Raw genomic sequence first — 21740 nt, forward strand, 5'->3', positions numbered from 1 at the left:
ACCCTCTATGTGCTATGGGGCCAGAAGGGTCGTATGTTCCCTATTTCAAAACTGTGGTTAAGGGGAAGAGGGCTTGTCACATATGCCCCCAGAACGGAATCGAATGCTTGTAATTCTGCAGATCCAGGAGAATGGGCCACCGAGACTATAAAACACTTTTCTAACGCGACAACATGTACTGCTGAGAACATGGGTGGGTGTGTCACTGCTTTTGCTTTCCAAGGAGAAAATAACCAATAGATCTTCCTTGCCAACCTTACCTCTAGCAGCAGTTATGGAACATTCCAACCATGATCACAGAACTGTTCTTCTACTTGCTGCAAACACTTCTAAGACACTACCCATTGCATTGGCCTATTGGAACAGTCACCAAGCCGCACGGACATCGAAGTCACAGATGTACTTTGCAAGACATTGTGAGTGACGTTGGGGAAACGCTAAAAGCTGACCTTTGAGTTGTGTCTTCTGTAGAGTTCACCTGTCTTCATGACAATCTAAATTTTGGGATTTCTTCCCCACTGACAAGAATGAGACCACCATTGCAAATGGTAAGATCTGACATAATAATGTGAAGTGTTCCAAGACAATTATTCATTTGGGAAAAGGGTGCAAAGGAGTCGCATGCTCAAGTATTGTGGAGTAAAAGGATGTGCTCATGGAGATGAAAAGAATACTTCCGCCTGTTAGCTCTTCTGCAATCACAAGAGTTCTAGTGGGAACTGATGTGTGTGTGAACATATGGATGTGTTAGGCGCTTTTGCCAAAGAACTGTACATGAATAAGTTGATACAAAAATACCAATAGACAATTTAGGAATTAAGACATGTTAGAAAGCAGAAATTATTTTAGGAATGAATGTAAAAGACAGTAGGTGGGGATGAAGCCGACATGGAAAGTCAAAGAGTTCCAGCGTTTTAGAGTCAATAGTGAAAAGGAACAAAAACGAGATTGGGTGCAGGATGGCATAGGGACTGTCAGTAGAAACTGCATTTGAGGTTGAAAGGGGGGAGTGGGGATCTAAGGAGAGATAAGGGAGCAAAGGGATAAGGGAGCATCTTCCTCTGGAACATTTGAAAATGTTCCAGAGGAAGATGAAGATTAGATGCGATTCAAAGGAGAGCCAACAGAGGGACTGAAGAGATGGGAGGACAGGTGTGCAGGGAGAAAGCTCACAGAGTGCCATTGCAGAGTTGAACACATAGCATAGTGGGGCAAGATGAGAGGCAGGGAGACCAACAATGTGTGAGGAGCAATAGCCAAGACGAGAGAGCATCAAAGTCGTAATAAGTAGTTTAGTGGCATGAAAGGTGAGGAAAAGGTGAGCTCTACCTATGTTATACAACTGAAAGCGAGAGGAATGAGCAGTGTTGGTAATTTGTAGGAACAATGAAAGAGAAGTAGCAAAGAGTTGATGCTGATACCGTGGAAGGTGTCAGTGAGTGTCAGAGTCCAGCGCAGATTCCCGGAGAGTCCCAGTCCTCCAGTCACTCCGAGGACAGCAGTGTGTGGCGGTACTTCAATTTGAAGTAGAACGTTGGAAAATTCACCTGTCTACGATATCAGCGGTGTATACCTTTTACAAAGTGGGCTGGAGTTATATACTCCTTGCAGGTGTGCAGCGCCACGCAGCGTCTCTTGGAATCCCAGTCTTCAAGTCATTCTTAGGAGAGCAGTTTGTGGCAGTGCTTCAATTCGAAGCAGAACGTTGGAAAATTCACCTGTCTACGATATCAGCGGTGTATACCTTATACAAAGTGTGCTGGACTTAAATACTCCTTGCAGGAGCACAGAGCCGAACAGAGTTCCGGAGAGTCCGAGTCTTCCAGTCACTCTGAGGAGAGCAGTGTGTGGCGGTGCTTCTATTCGAAGTAGAATGTTGGAAATGTTACCTGTCTACGATATCAGCAGTGTATACCTTTTACAAAATAGGCCAGACTCAAATACTCCTTGCAAGTGCGCCACCCCAAGTATAATCCCGGAGAGTCCCAGTCTTCCAATCTCCCAGCTCACACAGCCTGCACTGCTCCAGACTATTGGCACTGATGTGGGAAAGTCAGCGAGGGAAAGGAAAGCGAGTGCGATGGCGTAAAGAAAGGAGCCTGGGTGGGAAGACCAAATACCAGATTGAAGTCAAGAACAATAGAAACCGAGCTGCAGGAGACTGCGTTCAGAGAGAAACTGCCAGACGCAGATAACAAAGCCAGCTTGGAAGCAAACATGCTACAATCAGTGGGACAGTCAGAACTTGCGGTTCAAAGCAGCGCCCCGGCAGGAATAGTTGAACGAGCAGGTCAACGACCTGACGTACGATTAGAAACTGACTCTGAACGCGAACAAGATGGAGAAGCTGACTTACCTCCTGTAGCCACGGACGCTGAAACAGCTCCATAAATTGTGAGTACACTGGGGCTAATATTGCCGGGGGGCTCAGATCAGAATATGGTGATAGAAGGGGAAAACTTGGTAAAACTCTATACTTTGACTAAACAGGCCGGAGCAAAAAGTTGTTAAGGACAACAAACAAGGAAAGAATGTCCTTTACAGCCAATATCGACGACATAACAGACGCAGAGCTTCTAGAAGCCGAAGTCAAGGCTGATTTAGTGGCGAACATATTTCATACAGAAATGGACAGAGTCAGAGCATGGCATCAGGGGAAGAGTATTGACCCACTGGTGTACTCCCCAAGGCAAAAGCGAAGCACAAATAACAGAACTGAATTGGATCGAGAGCAGAAATTGACAAACAAGGTTGATCCCAAGATGTGGGTATTCTCCCCAATTTTAAAAGAGGGGAGTGACTCAAATGAACTAAGGAATAACAAACAAAGGAGTACACCCAAATACCAAACACAAGGATTGCCAGGAATCCAGAAGGAACTCCTCATGTGGAAATCCATAAAAGGAGGAGCCTGCAGACATCCTGGGATTGCAATGTCTACACCAGCTCCGTCACAGCATATTCAAGGATGTAATAACAAACCATGTCTAAATCAAACGGAAGAGCAGTTGGATTTAAAAAACAAATGTATTCAACGAATGGAGAAAAAAAAGATGGCAGCGGGAAACATCAACTTTAAGGTCAGAAAGACCCAGAAACATTAGTTCTGAACGGAATCCCACATTAAACCTCGAGGAACAAGATAACTTAATGGAAAGAGGCGAAGTAATGACCCAAGAAAGTAGTGACGAGATGGGAGATGTGTACATAAAGCGAAGGGAAACAGCTGAACAAAGAAACAACAACAAAGATATATGAAATATAAACACTCCCCGAAAAGGAAAAAGGTTGGAGAAATTAATTCTGAAAAAGCGAAGATGGAAGAAAGGCATTGAAATAAATAAAAGCCTTTTAGGCTGTGAAGTGGGATCTGAAAAAGAAGGTTGAACCCAAAAAATAAGACAGAGTATACCGAGGTAGTAAGTCCAAGTATCAGGCCCAAAAAATGTTTGCAAGACACATCCAATTTAAGAAAAAAGGGCAGAGAAGAGCCCGCAGAGGATAAGAGTACAAATAAACATCTCTCACAAGCAGCAAGGGTGCAAATACATAATAATGTAATGCTTGTAAGAATGATCTGTATGGCTCCATTTACAAAACTATATGAGAGCATTAATGAGAGTGTGAAAGATAATTCTATTTTACTGGCAATGATTCATTCCAAGCTAATGTACATGGAGGCCTTCACAACACAATTGCAAGAAAGACTTTAACAGGAAGAGGAACATTCCAAAACATGGCAAAGAAGACTTGGGGAGAAAGCAGGAAGTAGACATAATGACAACTCTCTAATGATGGAAGCACTGTTGGACTCCTTAAAATGGATAAGAAAACAAACTGAAAGAAATGAAAAGGAGTACAAGCAAACTCCAAATTTGACACACGATAGGTAAATCCTGCTGAAGGGAAAGAAGTGGTAAAACAAGGAGAAAGTCAGTAAAGGGGGGCGATTACTACATATTTAAAAAAAAACTCCTCTAGGGGGAACATCAGAAAAAGCAGAACAATCAAATCAAAGAGGGAAGTTGCAATCTCAGAAAAAAAGCAGTAATTGTGGAATCAAAATCACAAAAAGAAAAAAAGGAAAAGAACTTGAAATCAAACCAAAAAAGCAGAGCAACGGGATCCCGGGCCTTCCTAAGAAGCATATCAATGCTGCTCCGTGTGGTAAAAGGACCGCTGGGGAAAACGAGCTGGCAGTGAAATTGAAAGAATGGAGCGACGAACAGATAGACCTGCTTAACCTATCAGAACATCTGGACTCATCATTGGAAGGCAGTTCAAAATCCTCCGTTGCCAACGAAGAGCAAGATCTGGTTGACAAAGTCTCATTTTATATTGAAGAAAATGAGGGTTGGAATGAAGGGATGGGGACACCGGTGAGAGCCAAAGGGAAAGTTGTGGAAGGGTGGCAGGGTGAAAAAGCAGCTGAAAGAATGATCGGAAGAGAAGACACAATTGGAAAGAAAAGAGTGACATTTGAAAGAGGAGACTCGCAGGTCCCATTCCTCACATTATCTGAAAAAATAAATAAAAGGCTCAATAAAAAACAGAGTAGTGAAGAAAGATGGGAAGTAGCACCAAGCTCAGCAGAGAAACCATTGCAACAAAGATGGAATCCAAGAAACCCAGAGAAAGCTAATGGCAGACAAACAAAAGGCCAGAAACCAGGTTGAGATACAACTGTAAATAAGGGCATACAAAATAAAAAACTAACGTTGGAAAGCATTTTCAGGAGCCATAAGAAGACTAATTTAAACAGAGCAAACGTAATGAGGCTGCTACACTCAGTAGAAGCCCTGCGTCAAGTGGAGTCAGATGACATCGCTATAGTTGAATATGTCGACGAAGACCAGGTTGACAAGGTCATTCTGCATATGAGATCAGAAAGAACAGCAGAAAAGATATTACAAAGAAAGAAAGAACTGCAGCAAAAATTATATGACCTTGGAGAAAGCGAGGAAAATAAGTTAGAACAAATTTCAGGAGAAAACGAAAAGAAAAGACAAGAAACAATTTTGGTGAATGGAACACAAGACAGAAAGAACGAGTCGTTCATAACCTTTAAAGTGACAACTGAGAATCAAAGGGCTTTTGATAAAACACAGGAACTTGAATTGGGAAAGGATGACAAGAACGTTAAGGAAGAAAATAGGTCATGGATCGCAAAGTCACTAGCGGGTGAAAATAATCAATAGGTCACATAGGACAAAGATCTGGGGAGAAATGTCTTGGTAACTTGGAACACAAGAGGCTTCAAACATCTGTTCAATGAAGCCCTGGATTTTGCAAGGGAGGTGGAAATAATCTGCCTCCGAGAAACCTGGTTGCAGGTGTGTCCAGTTTGTGACGGCTTTGATAAAAGGATCAACCCAGCAGGTAAAGGTGAAAATGGACGTCCCTATACTGGGTTGCTTACAATGGTTAAAAATAACAGTAAATGGTCAATTATTAGTAGTGGAAATCCGAATTGATATGTGCAATGGTCACAGTTAAAAGGAGAACAGAAGACCGCAGACCCCTACGACATTCTAATCATAAATATATATTGGAACTCGAAAATGATTAAAACAACAGCCCTTATAGCGTGTATAGGGACAATAATTGATGACACTCAAAATCAAGTGTTCAACCCGCTAATATTGATTTGTGGGGACCGAAACATTAACTATCTACTACAATCAGCTATGAGAAAAACAAAGTCTTCCGGGACTAATCATCAGATTCTAGTCAAACAAGCCACAATGAGAGAATCTAATGGAGGCACAGAACCTTCATGTGTGAATGGTCCAACTTTGGGAGACATCCCTGGGAAATTGACATGGTGAAATGGAATCGCAGCATCCACTTTGGATTACATATACGTGTCACAAAACCACCTATGTAAAATCCAATGGCTGGATGTCTTAGAATGCCAACATAGTGATCACAAACCCCTTAAAGTAATATGGGTAGCCAGGGAAATGAGCTCTAAATTAACACCTCTAATCGGATTGGAAATCAATCAAGGTTGTAATCGTCTAAAATTAAGTCAATGGGCCTCATTACACGGATGGCGGTAGGTATTTAACGTTACCGGTAAAGGAATACCGGTAACGTTAAATGCCCATGCGGATTACGACCCGGCTCACCGCCATTAGCAGCACCGCTAATTACGGTGCCACCAATAGTGGTCAGTCCGCGTGCGCGCGACCCGCCAACCCGTAAATAACGATATGCCGCTAATAGCACACCATCACAAGGCCAGTGCACACGGCAATAGCGCCATGGTAAATACCCCAAAACCCCTTACTGGCATGGCGGCAATACCGCCATCGCAAACCACCCGTTAAAAGAACTAAGCAGTGTCAACACCTGCCACAGGTGGCCAAAATCAGCACAGGTGGAGGCAATAGAGACTGTGGCTGCTCAAAAGAAGAACACCACACCCCTTCCCACACCCCTTCCCACACCAAGATGGTTCCCATTCTGGCAGCATTACATGGCCTGGAGGACCTGATTGCAGCACTGCTGCTACAACAACAGGCTGCACAGAGGAGAGGCAGGAGGAGGAGGAGGGCCAGACAGGCACAGCAAGCACCACCATGCTACCTAATCATACCACAGAGGCACCCACCAATTCCCCGGATCAGAGCCAGTCCATTTAACCTAACACCTGAGCAGATACACACCCTGTACCGTCTGGACCGGGACACCATCACCAGCATCGTGGACATGATACACAATGACATTGTGAGGCTCATAGATATCCGAACTGCCATCCCCCCTCTACTCAAGGTGGTGACGGTGCTCCACTTCCTGGCCACAGGAACCTACCAGCATACAGTGGGGCAGATGCATGGCATCTCCCAACCAGTATTCTCACGCATACTGAACCAGGTACTCGATGCCCCCCTGAAGCATGCACCCGAACACATATCCATGCCACGGACTGCCCAGGAGATTGCAAACACCAAAGTTGGCTTCTATTCACTGGCAGGCATCCCAAGTTGCATTGGGGCCATCGACTGTACACATGTGGAATTGGTTGTCCCACATCACAATTAAGTAGTCTACCAAAACAGGAAGCAATTCCACTCCATCAATGTCCAAATGGTATGTGACGCAGACAAGATAATCACACATTGCTGTGCCCGATTTCCAGGATCTACCCATGATTCCATGGTCCTGTGGAACTCAACTATCCCCCGCTACATGGAGCGACAAATGGGACAACGTTCGTGGCTACTTGGTGAGTTCCATGCTAAGCACATGGCAGTGTGATTGGGGGGGGTAGATAAATACTCCAACTGGGTGTGCATTGGGGGGGATAGAAAGATACTCCAACTGGGTGTGCATTGGGGGGGATAGATAGATACTCTAACTGGGGGTGCATTGGGGGGGGTCGATAGATACTCCAACTGGGTGTGCATTGGGGGGGATAGATAGATACTCCAACTGGGTGTGCATTGGGGGGGATAGATAGATACTCCAACTGGGTGTGCATTGGGGGGGGATAGATAGATACTCCAACTGGGTGTAGCCTGTAGTCTGTCGCCCAAATGTACGTACAGATGTACGCCAATGGGCATCTGTGAGGGCAGCAACGTACTTGGGATGAACAGACTTGCAAGTATATGCCACACGACAGAGCTGACAACCCAAATCGGCTGACATCAAACATCAATCCTCATCCACATTGCACGACACTCCACGCCACGAAATACACAAATGTCATCAATGCCGCCAACATAGTCATGCAGCATTCCTACAGCACAACATCAACAATGCATTGTGCCCTTGGATGCATGCAAAGGTATACCCCCTAGCTATGGCAATGCACCACAAACCCATAGCACCACTGAAGCGTTGCCTCTCAGCATGGCAACAGCAATGTCGGAAGGACAGTACACCACCAGTGTGGTACCAAATGTGCCTGCCCACAGGGAAACCAATGACCTGGCCTCACCCAGGACATGGCAGTCACTGTTGGAGGCATCCATGGGGCATGTCTACATGCATGCTTGTGCTCACCTTTGCACAAAGCAGTCACACAGACCATATTCATTGATGCAGTTGAATGTGTACATGAATCAAAATGATAGGCCAAAGTATGTGACATGAACAGGCCACACATGTGTCAAAAAGTAACAGGAACCCATTCCTCCCCCCATGTAGGTGATGCCGGCTATCCCCTGAAGAGGTGGCTCCTCACACCTGTACGGAACCCACAGAACAGGCACAAAGAAGAATACAATCATGCACATACCCGTACCCGCATCGTCATCGAGCAGACTTTTGGACTGCTGAAGTCACGGTTTAGGTGCATTAGCAGGTCTGGTGGCACCCTCCTGTATGGCCATGAGAAGGTTGTAAAGATCACCACGGCATGTGTCATGCTGCACAATATGTGTATGAGATGGAATGTGCCACTGCCCCCTGACATTGAAATGGAGGCACCTGATGAGGATGATGACGGGGATGAAGATGGAGGTGAAGGGGATGCAGGTCATGCAAGAGGGGATGGCCAGGAGGGACGTGCTGTGAGACAGCATTTGATCAACCAAATATTCTGAGTGACATGTAGTCATACTGTCACCTGTATATGGCTGGTGGTGCACTGGTGTCTGTTTGTTAGCTCACAATGGACCTTGTCGTCAATAAATTGATCATCCACAATGAAGGAGTCAAGGCCTGTGTTTTGCTCAAACAACAGTGTATTAATGAACAGAAACAGGTAAATGTGCAAGGCCCCAACCATCCCGCCACCCCCCCCAACTGTCCCATCACACCCTTCCCCCACATTCCCCCACCCCCCACAACTGTCCCATCACACCCTTCCCCCCACCCCCCACAACTGTCCCATCACACCCTTCCCCCGACCCCCACAACTGTCTCATCACACCCCCCCCCAACTGTCCCTCATGAGTCTCCAACAATGTATGTGTCCAGGCATGCACAGAGGTCAATGGACATTCACGCCCTATTGTTCATTGCCAAGGCCAGCATTTGGGGGCTGGCTGGAGGTGCGCCTGGTGGTGCGTGTAGAGCGTCTGATTGGGCTTGTCTGCCGCAAACTGGTGGTCGAAGAGGTGGCAGACTGTCCTGGTGGAAATTGGCGCTCCATAGCATCTGCGATGCGTGTTAGCACTTCCCGGACGCGTGTCAGCTCCCCACACAGCCTGTCTGTGCACGACTCCATTCCCTCCCTGGAGTGCCTGGATGTTTCCCCGAGGTCAGCCCTGAGACGGGCAACCTCCTCCACATGTTGACCTACGAGGTCTGTGAGAGCCTGCTGGCGCTGGATGACGCTGGCCAGGTCAGGGGAAGTGGCGGCCTGTGGTGGTGTGTCTGCTCCGCATCCTGATGCTGGCTGGTGTGCAGATGCTGCCTCTGTGGGGCTACTGAAGGCTTCCATAGACTCGTGAACGGTGACATGTGAGCAAGGTGTGTATAGGGGTGATTGCTCGGGGGTTACAGCAGGGCTTGGGGTGTGCATAGGCAGATCGATTTCCGTGGGCTCATCCACGTCGGACAATGGGGCAATGGCTTCTGCCTCCCCTGCCGAACTGGCAGCAGCTGAGGGTGGATCCTCAGTGGCGGTGATTTGGGGGGGGGAACGGACCTCCAGAGGCGGGGCAGTAGGGTTTTGCGTGGCACTGGCAGTGGCACGCAGGAGTTGTTTTGGGCGCTGCAATAGGGGCCTTGGCCTTTTTCCACCTGATGTTGTTGGTGCGTCCTCGCTGGGGTCGGGCCTTTTCTTCTTTTGCACAGGGGGTGTCTGGGGTGCTCCCTCGCTGTCTGTATGCGACCATGTCGGGGACAAGAAGGGGGATGTCATTGGTTATGGTCGCATGTACTCAATGCAGGCTACATCATTAATTCATTTGGGGCCGTTTGAACTTCATTGTGGAGGAAGCAGGTGAGGTGTCATTTCAGTGCCTCATCCATGCAGTGTTGTGTGTGGCACTTGGCTCTGTTGATGTATGCATGTGTGTGTGTTGGGGTCTGGCGCTGACATGCGCAGGGTGGGATGCATGTGTGGATGGCGGGCAATCCATGCAGTGATCCAGGGCTGCCATTTGTGGGGACGTGTACATTCATATTGCCTGCTTGCATCAGTGCACTTACCTCCATCAGAAGTGTCCGGCACGCCGTGCTCCAGCCTCCCGACTCCCTCATAACATTCTACCCCGATGAGGTTTGCACATGTTTCATCCCACTCCTTCAGCTTGATCGGTGACCCTGATCCTCCAGCGGTGGCAGTCTTGTGGTTTTCGGCCAGGATCATCCTGACCCGGAGTCTCAGGTCGTCCCATCATTTTCTGCACTCGCGTACAGTGCGCGTGCTGGTGCCTACAGCACTCACTTTTGTTGCCATGTCAGCCCAGATTGCTTTCTTCTTTAGGAGGGTCTCCCGCCTCATGTCATTTGCGAAGACCACTTCTGCATTGTCCGCTAAGGTTTGAGTCAGCATCACTAACTCCTCGGTGGAGAACTTCTCCTTTCGCTGGCGGTCTGTTGTTTTTTTGAATGCCTTGGGCATGGTGACAGTGTAGCAATGGGTCTCAGGCAACAAGGTAACACGAACAGGTCCAGGGGGCAGAGGATGGCAATGGATTGTGTTTTTAAAGATGGCCGCCGTGCTCTTTCCCGTTCCTGTGCGATGATGCTATTTTCGGTTCCGGTATTTAACGGTCACCGCTATTAGCGGTGGCCGCTATTTGCACGATGCGTGTAAGGCGGAGTCGCTATCTGCACTGTCGTGGAAGGCGGTAAGTGATTTTTGGGGGAGATTAGCGGCAAGGCTGGAGGGGCATTACCGGCATGGCGCAAAGCTCGTGTGGGCGTACTCGTAATGGTACGCTATTAGCGCACTCCTACGAGGGCGGGCACGTTAAGGGCGCATGCCGGTAATTTGCGATTTTTACCGCACAACGTGTAATGAGGCCCAATGTGATTTAAGACAGCTAAAAACGAGCTTTACAAATCAAGTTGAAAATCCCACGAATGGTTTGGATTATGAGCCCTTGCTGGCCGAATATTGGACAGTAAGAACTGGACTGAAACAGCCTCTTCTACTGCCCAAACATGTCTACAGCAGAGCTAGCTGTAGTAGAAAAAAGGAAAAAGCTGAGAAGAGACATCAGAAAATGGGGAAAAACAAGCTCAGATCGATCGGACTCGTGTAAAGCCAAAGGAATAAGAGCTTTAAAACAACATTATAAGAACTGGTTGATAAGCTTTAAAAACAAAAGAGAGCAAAAACAAGGGGGGTGTATGCTTAGAGCATTAAAAGACAAGACAACTAAAGAATCTTGGGCACTAATAAATGGTATAACAATAAACCAACAGAGCAAGATGAGCAATGTAGTTCCTGAAGAAAAATGCATAGAGCACTTTTCAATGGTCTGTGGGAAACACGAATCCGTAGAGGAAGGCGAAACAGCCCAAAATCCTGAAACAAGATGGACCCTTGAATTAACAAAAGACGTGATAAAATAAAAAATCAATAACCTAAGCAGCCGCAGGTCCAGATGGCATTTCAGCAATAATGTTAAAGGACAATCCAGTAGCCTTGCCCGAATTCCTGGAAAAGATCTACGATCAAATAGCGATCTCAAAAAAAATTCCCAAATCATGGACCACAGGAATCAGAGTGCCCATATATAAAAAAAAGCCCCAGACAACAACTGGAAAATTATAGGCCAATATCCTTGTTAAACATCCCAGGAAAGATGTTTGCGGCAAGTTTACAAGAAAGGTTATCAAACAGGGCAGACCAAAATAGGATCGTAGACCCCAGACAAACAGGGTTCACTAAACTCACAGGAGCAGAGCTCAATATATTCACACTGTCGTTATTAAAGATGGAAGCGATACAATCTAAAACAAATTTGTATATCGGGTTCATTGACCTAAAAGAGGCCTTCAAAAGCGTGAACCGAGAGAAACGATGGCTTAAACTGCAAAATTGGAAGTGTCCAGATGATCTTTTGGAAATGATAAAGGTGCTCCATCAAAATACGTCCACAAGAAAAGAGGGAAACCTATCAAAAGAGATCAAGATAGTGAAGGGCTTAAAGCAAGGATGCCACCGCGCAGCAACCCTGTTTCAACTTTATCTAGCATATTTGCCAGTCAAGACAAGAGAAAACAATTCAACCCCACCGATTTTAAACAACATGAAAGTCTTAATGATAATTTATGCCGATGATCTGGCAGTTTTAGATCAAACTGAGATGGGTATTCAAAGGAGTGTAAAGAGAATACGATGCTACCTAGAGGCGAACGGACTGAAAATACACAGTAGTAAAACCCGAATACTAGTAATAAGGAACAGAGCATCGGAAAAACAAACAAAACAATGTATGTACACTAGACGGTCAGGTGTTGTATCGGCACTAGCAGCACAAGGTGCACTCATGCACACATGGTATGGGAAATTTACAATGGTTCCATTAAAACCATTTTACATACAAAAGGGGTGCCATGCCTTACCTATGGTGGAGAAGGAATCATACATGTAGACTTGAGAATCTGGTCTAAGTTAGAGGGCAGATCTTGGAAAAGGGTCCTGAGATTACCACAAGGTTTGCCTGTAGCGGCAATAAGAGCTGAATTTGGACTGTAATCCCTAGGCTCAGTGATTGTATGGAAATCGCTTAATCTACTGAGAAAGATAATGGAAGAAAATCCCACCCTCTCATACCGCTTTCTAAAAGCAAATGAAAAAGGAAGAGGAACCAACCCGTAAAGTAGCTGGAAAGACAAATGCTTGAAGCACATAGAGTGGTTAAACTCCTCACTTGACTGTCTAGTATCGGATCCAGACCGAGTGAAAGAGAAATTAAAAAGTTTAGCCTGGATCACCACACAAGAGGAAAAATCAAGCTATAAAAGCCTGGTGAATGGCATAAACGAACACAGGAAACAGAATGAAATTCCAAAATATATAAAACAATTCCCAAGCAAACGTCATAGGGATGCATAACTCCGAATCAGATAAATATCTATCCAACGAATGAATGCCTGTGGAGAACAGAAAAAAGGGGGGCAAAAGAAGGAAGCTGTCAGATGTGTTGTAATAACTATCAAAGTGAGATGGTAAAACATTTATTGACAAACTGTAAAGCTCTGACAGAGTTGGGAACATTGTTTTTGGCAAAATATACCGACAATAATGGAACAGAAACGGCTGAAGAATGGTGGTTAAAGTTTTTATCAGGTGAAAAAATCGGTTTGACTTGTGCTGCAATCAGCTTTTTGGATGAAGTAAAGAAAACATGGCAGACAGTAAGTGAAGGATCCAACATACAACAGGACGAGTATAAGCGAAAAAGATAAAAGGAAAACGAAAAAAGAAGGGAAAAGAAGGGAGGGAGAAGGGAACAAAAGGGATCCTTGTCCACCGTGTTTCTTTTCTTTCATTTTTAAAGAAGCAATGCATACATGACGTGTGCTTTATAGATGTCTCTAAACAATGTGATAAAAGTTAGATCAAACTAAATAATCACAATTAAAAAACAATAAAAAAAAACAATGCCACTCCACAGATATTTCACTCCTGCTCATCCATGCTCCTTTACTAAGAAGCTCACCTCCAGCGTCAGAGGTAGAAACACGGGTGAAGCAAACAAATCGAGCCAACATAGAGGAACAATTCACAAAGAAAAACAAATATGACCGCTACCACCCTAAAATGTGTTCGTGCAATAAGAAGCTTACCGTAATGTTTGCAATGGGCCTTGTTCCATAATCTTTTATAAAAAATAAAAAAAGGAGTTAGACAATTTGCCCACGTTGTATGTCCCAAACACCAGAGATCAAGTCCTACACCTTTTGCCACAGCTTCTGCAGCCTAAATTCACACAGATGTGTATGATATTGTTGCAATAGCAACGAGGCAACGAGGCAACGAGGCAGTCAGCAGAGCCCGGAATGTGCCTGCCAAATCACACGTAAAGCATTGATCAAGCTACCGATAATGTGTGTGTTGCCCCACACTGGGCCACATTCAAATTTGTGAATATCAAGGGCAAGCACTCACAGCACTATCATACAGAGTACTGGTCAGCATGCAGATCTTGCTATGTACACCAACTTTTGGAATGACTTTGACTGAGGTTACTGAGTGTCACTTTTGATGAATTTAACAAAGATAAACATATTTCGAATCCACAGACTGATGACAGATAATGGCAAGGGTCCTGTTTCTTTGCAGTTATATATCTTATTAGCCAAGACTCTCTGAAAAAAGGAATCAAAAGTGATAAAGGCGATTGCATATGCCAAAGGGTTTGTCTTGCACACTTTAAAGAAGGAGCATTGACAGCCCCAGCATCGAATCTTAGAGGAAGGTGTTACGAGATTGCACTCCAGTTTGTAAATGGTGCAGTGTCTCTTGGAAGAACGCAAAGCCATCAATGATTACCTCATGTTTTTGCACTGTATTTGCATTGAGGCTAATGCAATTGTGTCTGGAAAGCTGTGTGTGCACCTGCAATTGTACAATAATCAAAAAACATTTCAGCTAAACATAAATTAAACAACACGAGTGTGTAGCCACAAGGGATTTAGCCCAAGGTCTGGAGCAATCTGGAGATGCAGGTATTGGGACCAATTAAGAGTACAACAGGATGGGAGATCACACTGAATAACCTTTCTATTTGGAATACAGCCACTTGATACACTTGAAGGACGAAACCTATGGCTATAGCATACCCTTATGTCATTTGGGAAACAGTAACATCACTTGGAAATAGAATTTCAAACCAAGTGAAATTTGACGTAGCAAAGTGACAGAATACAGGAGCCAATAACGTAAATCACTTACAGCGATCATTATCAGTGAGGAAACTGACTGTCTAAAAAGAAGTTGCCTTGAGGATGGCCAGAGAAGTTGAAACACGTGTCGGCTGTGATAGAGAATAACATTAAAATTGGATGGCAAGTGTGATGATTTAGGCATCTTTAATTTGAACACTATTTCACGACATATAGCATTGTTGTCATAGCGCTGTCATTCAGCATTCTATTTGATGTTATCACAAATTAAACAACATTGGTACAAAGTGCACCTTGATATAAACCATTTAACGTTATGATCTTGGACCCAATGCAACAGCCCACTGTACGTTCTTTAGGGAAGAATTCAATGTGGGAACCTCTATCCAAACATTTCAGCTTTAAACATAAAACCTCCAGACCAACTAATTCAAATGCTGCACTAATATGGGCCCTATTGCAGAAGGTATGGTGCATTCTCCACCCTGCTTAGACCTTCCATTTGGCAGCCTGTGGTATCCCTTCCAGCCCTCTATCCAGCTCCTTACCAGCATCCTGTGATCCTGCAGCTGCAGCTGCTGCCTTCAGTCTCTAAAGAGGAATGGCTTTCTGTTTATAATTATTTGCTGCTTCTGAATAACGTTAGAGAATTGAATCAATTTCCTTAGGGCTACCACTCACCCGGGCATCCATACCAAATACTTGAGAGAGCCAAGGGTTCTTGCAATTATCTTTTTCCTATTTCCTTTTTTGTCCGCCATTAGCCCCTATTTGCCACAGCTTGCCACAAAACATACCTTGTTCAAGGCACACAACTAACATTCAAATCAAACCTCACCACAGCACTCCACTGAACCACCTAATTACATACACCTGAATGCTTCTTAACTGCCACTCTAAAACTGATCAGACACATTATATCAATGAACTCACTATCACACACTCACCAGATGCACTCTTCCTTACAGAAACATGGCTCAAACACCACACAGAGCTACTGTCCTTGACATGCTTCCGCCACACTCTCTCATCCACAATAGCATCTGCCACGCAAACAAGGTTGTGGCATTGCTATCATATAAAGATGGTCACTAGCACTTAGCAAACCACCCCATACACATAATTTGAATCACTCTCTCTCACTTGCTCCCCTCCATCAGAGACATACCCAATCCTCCTCCACCACATTTAATGCCCCCCAACACACAATCCCAACTTCAACACCAACTGGACTAACAACCACAGATCCCCCTGCATCAATATGAACCTTGGCAACTTCATGCTGGGTAGTGGATCTATGTGATCCAACCGCGGCTGATTTTCCTGCGGCGGGAAAGTTTGCATGAGAAATGTGCGAACCACCAAAGGTTCGCACATTTCCCATGCGAACACAGGGGCACAACCCCTACATACCCATACCCCTACCCACACCCACAACAAACCCACGTGATCGGGAACCGGTGCCGCAGTTTTTTTTATTTTAATTTTATTTTTACGGGGGCTGCGGGGGTTTCCCCCGCAGCCCCCGCACACTGTACTCTAAATTATAGTGAGCAGGGTGTTGTGGGGGACACCCCAGCAGCCGCTGGTTATTTATTTATTTATGTTTTCAGGTGAGCTGCAAAAGTGTCCCCCGCAACACTCTGGTTTCTGTGGGAGACACCCCACAGTCTTTTTTTTGTTAATACTTACCTACAATGCTACCACTAAAGGTTCAAACTTTTGGTGTTCGAACCTTTGGTGGTAGCATTTTTAGGACTTTTTGTACATGCAACTGTTTGGATACGGTCAAATCGTTCAATTCCCTGGGTAATTTCCATCCAGACAGCCACCCCATACAGAAAAGTATGCTCACTCCACTCACAACTATTGACCTCACACAGCTAATCACCTAATCCACACACACACAGCTGTCAACATCAAATACCTTTTAATTTCAGGCCAAAATCATGTTTCTATGGAAAACAGAATCTGGGCAGCATACTAAAACCACGTTGCTATTCCCTTCACACTTGCTCTACTACACAAGATCCCCCCACCTGCCACACATGACCCTTGCCCCTCCTCCCCACACACACAACCCTCCACTCTCCTCAACAGTTATAACACCATCATCACACAGACACTGAACAAACATGCCCCCCTCAAATCACAAAAACCCTGCAGCCACCATAATAAAGCATAGTTCAATAGCTTCATACTATTTACAAGCAGGAACCCAGATACCTAGAAATAGACTGGCAAAATAACCCATGCCTCGCCACCAGAACGCCACTCTAATACTGCTGCAACACATGCAAAACAGACATAGCCAATGTTAAATCCACTCATCTAAGAACTCCAATTCACCACTAATCATACAAAGAAACTATTGAACATTGTCAAATCCCCTTCCAAACCACCATCCACACACCCATCAATTGCAGTTTTCATCTCCCTCATGGACGACTTCAACAAAATACACAACATCAGGAAAAGCCTACCCTCTGATTTACTCTCCCACTCCAACTCCCCACTCCTAAACATTCAAACACATGGGCACATTCCATCCCATAAAGACAGACACATTCATCACCCTTGCTACTAAATCAACCTCATGCTGCATCCAAGTGCATTACCACTCTCGCACCACACTGGTTCCCCACTTGTTCCACATCATCAACTCCTGTCTCTCACATGGTATTATCCCCTCTGCACTCAAAACTGGACAAATATCACCCCTCTACTATACTACCTGAAGAAATTACCCCCATCACTATCCTGCTATACCTCACCAGAATCATGAAACTCTTCATTACTACCCAACTTCAAACAAACATCATTACAAACCACCTACTCAACCCTTTCAATCTGGCTTTCGACATGGACTCAGAACCTCACATTCTCGATGACCTCCATAGCATCACACCCAAAGGATACATAGCACTACTCATACACATCAGCATCTCTGCAGCCTTCAACACCATTAACCATATCATTCTATTCAACATCCTTTCAAACAGGCAAAAACTCTCTAGGACCATCCTTGATTGTTTCAACTCCTTCCTTACGGGCAACATAAACTTTGTCTCCATGCCCCCTTTTCAATCTGACTCCTCCCTGGTTCCCTCAAGACTTCTCCATGTCAACACTTCTCTTCAACCTATATGTTGAACAGACCCTTAACAAACACAACATCTATTTCCACCTAAATGCTGATTACACAGAAATATACTTTCAAATATAATCCCCCTCACAACTCCACATCCTCAAAAGGTGTCCCTCCACCATCATTACCTGCGTGGCCACGTTTTCACTACAGCTCAACAGATCCAAAATGGAATATCTCCTCATCTTCCACCCCCAGACACAAACCCACCCAGATGTCTCCAATATATGCAATCTAAAACTAAACCTCATACATAAGATCAGACACATCCTATCTCTTGATGATTTCCGCACTGCAGTTAGGCCTCTAATTCTCTCGTAGCTGGACTGTATCAATGCTCTCCTCACTGGCCTCCCCAGCAACACAATTGCTCCCCTCCACGCCATACAAAACACAGCAGCCAGACTCAACCTCCACCTACCCAAACAGTCACACCTAGGTCTCACCCAGCTCTAGTGCCTTCACACACACAAATTAATTTCCTTCAAAGGACTCAATGTTGTTTTCAAAGCCAACCACCACAAACCCCCATCTTACCTTCATGACAAACTTAAACCCGTCACGCGCAAAACACCAGAAAAGCAAGCCAGCATCTCCTACACAACACAAAAGCAAGCATTTAGCCACTGGGCACTCAAGCCATGGAACACCCTACCTCTTCAGATATGCACTGCACCCTCCATCGCCACTTTCAGAAAGGGCCTCAACAAATACCTGTTTTTCCACACGTAAGCCGGCCCTCCATATACCCTGCTACCACTTGTCTATTCTAATTTTTCAATCCTATCCTGAAAACGTTTTGTAACTACTGTTTCACCTCCCAACTGTTTGACCTTTGAGACTTGTAAAATGCTCCAAGACCCTCTTGATGGGACCCAACAGAACAGTATTTGTAATAAATAATAAATAAATAAACATTGTTTAAACACGATCAATTGATTTTTCAGGTAAAAAGGGAGTTTGTTGCCCTGGAGTGTCCAGCCTTGCTCCAGCCATCAAACAACGCTGTTGATTCATCCATTCATTGTTTCATTCTTGAAGTGTTGTATTCTTTTGGTTATTATTGTATTAAGTAATTCAAGAAGTTTACTTCTCTTGAATGTTGTGTTTCATTTAAAAGGGTATGGTCTTGTTGTATACCTGTAGAAATTGTGGGCTACAATTTCAAAAACGTGCATAGTTGATTCAATGTCACAAGAATTCAACTTTTCTTTACCATACATTAATTTAATAAATGAATGCACTGTCGGGGTTCCATTCTTGGTGAACATTAATTGTAATTCTTGTCCTACTGATAAGGATTCATTGGGTCCCTTCTTTGAGAAATATGAGGGCGTTCTCACAGTTAACCCGATTAGGACACCCCCTCAAGTAACATAGAGAAGGGTAAGACTGTTAGATTCTGACCCCTGGAGTGAGGCTGCGAAGGGGTACTTCTGGGATGGAAGGTCTTTGAAGAACGGAAGTGGAATGCCCGAAGATGAGATCTGTCACCCCCCTTTTCCAAATTCCGATCCATCCTATCTATCATTGACAGTATTGGGAGGATAGCTCAGGGGCAAAACAGAAGCAAGACGACGCAGAGCAACACAGGTTTGATCCCCAGTTCCCCACTTAGAAACCTCTGGGTATTATGTACGTTATAAATAACCAATTACAATGACAAAATCCTACCTCCCCTCTACTGTCATAGGACATCATCAGGAATGTCCTACCCTACGCCAAGATCTTCAGCCGAATACTCACACTTGGACTAAAGCAGAAGAATGTAAAACCCCTTTTTCTAACTACAAACCAGACTTCTACTCCTGTCCCTTATATCAAAAACTACTGTGGGAACCAATCTTTTCCTTCACTATTAACATAATTTACTGAGGGTACCAGAGTAAAAGAATCAATACCAATTTCCTATCCTAAGAACACCCCTATACCAGCGACATGGTATCCCCCCTTCCTTGCCAGTGAGCTATGTATCACCTCATCTCAGGTCCAGGTGCTCCCCTGCCAGCGTTTCACACCTGCACTGCCCACCTGGCAATCCCTGCACTTGGGGACTGTCTCTGTATCCCTACAGTCCCCCTCTGAGTCATTGACCCCTGATGTCTGCACTTACCCATGCACTTGCCACTTGCTGGCAGCTACTTACTTATTGTTGTCTTCTTCCCATGTACTGCACTTTCCCTGCCCCTTCCCATGCACTTGCGCGATCTGAATGACACCTGGCCTAGTAGGATCGTTGTCCGTCCTCCCTTTGTTCCCCTCCCTTGCCTCGTCATGCCTTAAAACACTTCTGTATAGCATGTTAAAAATGCCATATCATATCATATCATATCACAATCTTCTTTTTCGCAATTATCACGCAAGTACAGTGATGTAGAAGAGGAAATCAAGAGGAGTACAGATTTCCTTTGAGAAGCACCACTATGGTAGTGGTACGAAGAAGATGCAGATAGATACACATCAACATCTTCATAGGTCATGTCCCACTAACAAGGCCAGTCAGTCTCAGGCAATTAAAATCAACCATGCCAACGTGCAGCCTATCGAGTCTTCGGGAGGGTATAAAAGGAACAAAAGCAATCAGCAAAGAGAGGGAGTTGGTTGGGAGGAGAGCTGAGGAGACGTGGCTGCCTAGGACCAGCTGAAAGAAACAGGGATGCCAAGATGCTGAGGGACTGTGTGAGGAAGCAACCGGGAGAAGCGTGGCAAAGAGCCCCCATTTCCCGCAAAGAAGAGAAGTCCAAAGAAGGGAGACAGGAGGCATGCTGATCCCATGTTATGAGGGGCAGACTGGCAAGGGGGGCAGAGGGGCAATTTCCCCCCAAGCTGCATGGGCTGTTTCTCCTAGGCAAGAGCTCCAGGATGAAAAAACAAATTGTTTAAAAAGACAACATCCTTCAGAATCTATCCTGCCACATAGGAAGCAAGTGCTGTAAAGCTTGCTCAGATTCTGTGTAACTGGGTTGAGGCATTTGTTTTGATTTCAGCAATGTTGTAGATGTGCCTGGCTGGCCTCCAGACATGGGCCTCCACAGTGAGCGACAAGGAGAGGAGTCAAGGCTACAGGAACATGTTCATGCCACTCATTGGCATGAGTTTATATAACATATTCTGTGATCCTGGATGGTAATGATGGCACCATTGGTCTGTTACAACCCAAAGCAGCCTATCACAATGCCTACTTGTCAACACACAAACAAGACTCTTGAGCGGGTATCTTCCCAAAGAACAGTTCATTTAGCCGTGTTTGTTCTCTAAGAGGGGTGCCTATGGACTATTTTTTTATTGTTAAAGGGACTTAGGTTTAGTCACCCTAGGTTTCCCAGGGTCATCCAGTCGTGGACTCAGAGAGACACAGCTCCACCTCAATGATGAGGCCCAACAAGGCAGAAACTCGTGTATCGGGTTACTGTTAGTACTCTTGTTCAGAAGAGAATTGCCATAGCTGTGAAAGGTACAGTGAGGTAAAATGTGGCTGCAGACTCTTGAGTGGGTACCTTCCCAAAGAACAGGTCCTTTAGCCGTGTTCGTTCTCAAAGAGTGAGGCCAATGGACTATTGTTTTATTTTACTTGTCAACAATGTCAACACAGTAAGAGTCCACATATTATTAGAGTTTATCCTTGCCTTGATTCTGTATGAAAGCTTCATGTTATGATGTGATCTTATCTGGAATGTGTAACAGTGCTATGGAATGTGGAGGGTTCGTGCTCAGAATGTTAAGATGTTTTTCTTCAGATTAGAGACAGTTAGAGATGTAGATGCAGGCTGATGGGTGAGGGTCTTTTGCTGTACCATTTGAAGGCTAACAATAGTGAGATTAGCAT

This window comes from Ambystoma mexicanum, chromosome 5q, assembly GCF_040938575.1.
Source record: "Ambystoma mexicanum isolate Mex_15411 chromosome 5q, UKY_AmexF1_1, whole genome shotgun sequence".
Taxonomy (NCBI): domain Eukaryota; kingdom Metazoa; phylum Chordata; class Amphibia; order Caudata; family Ambystomatidae; genus Ambystoma; species Ambystoma mexicanum.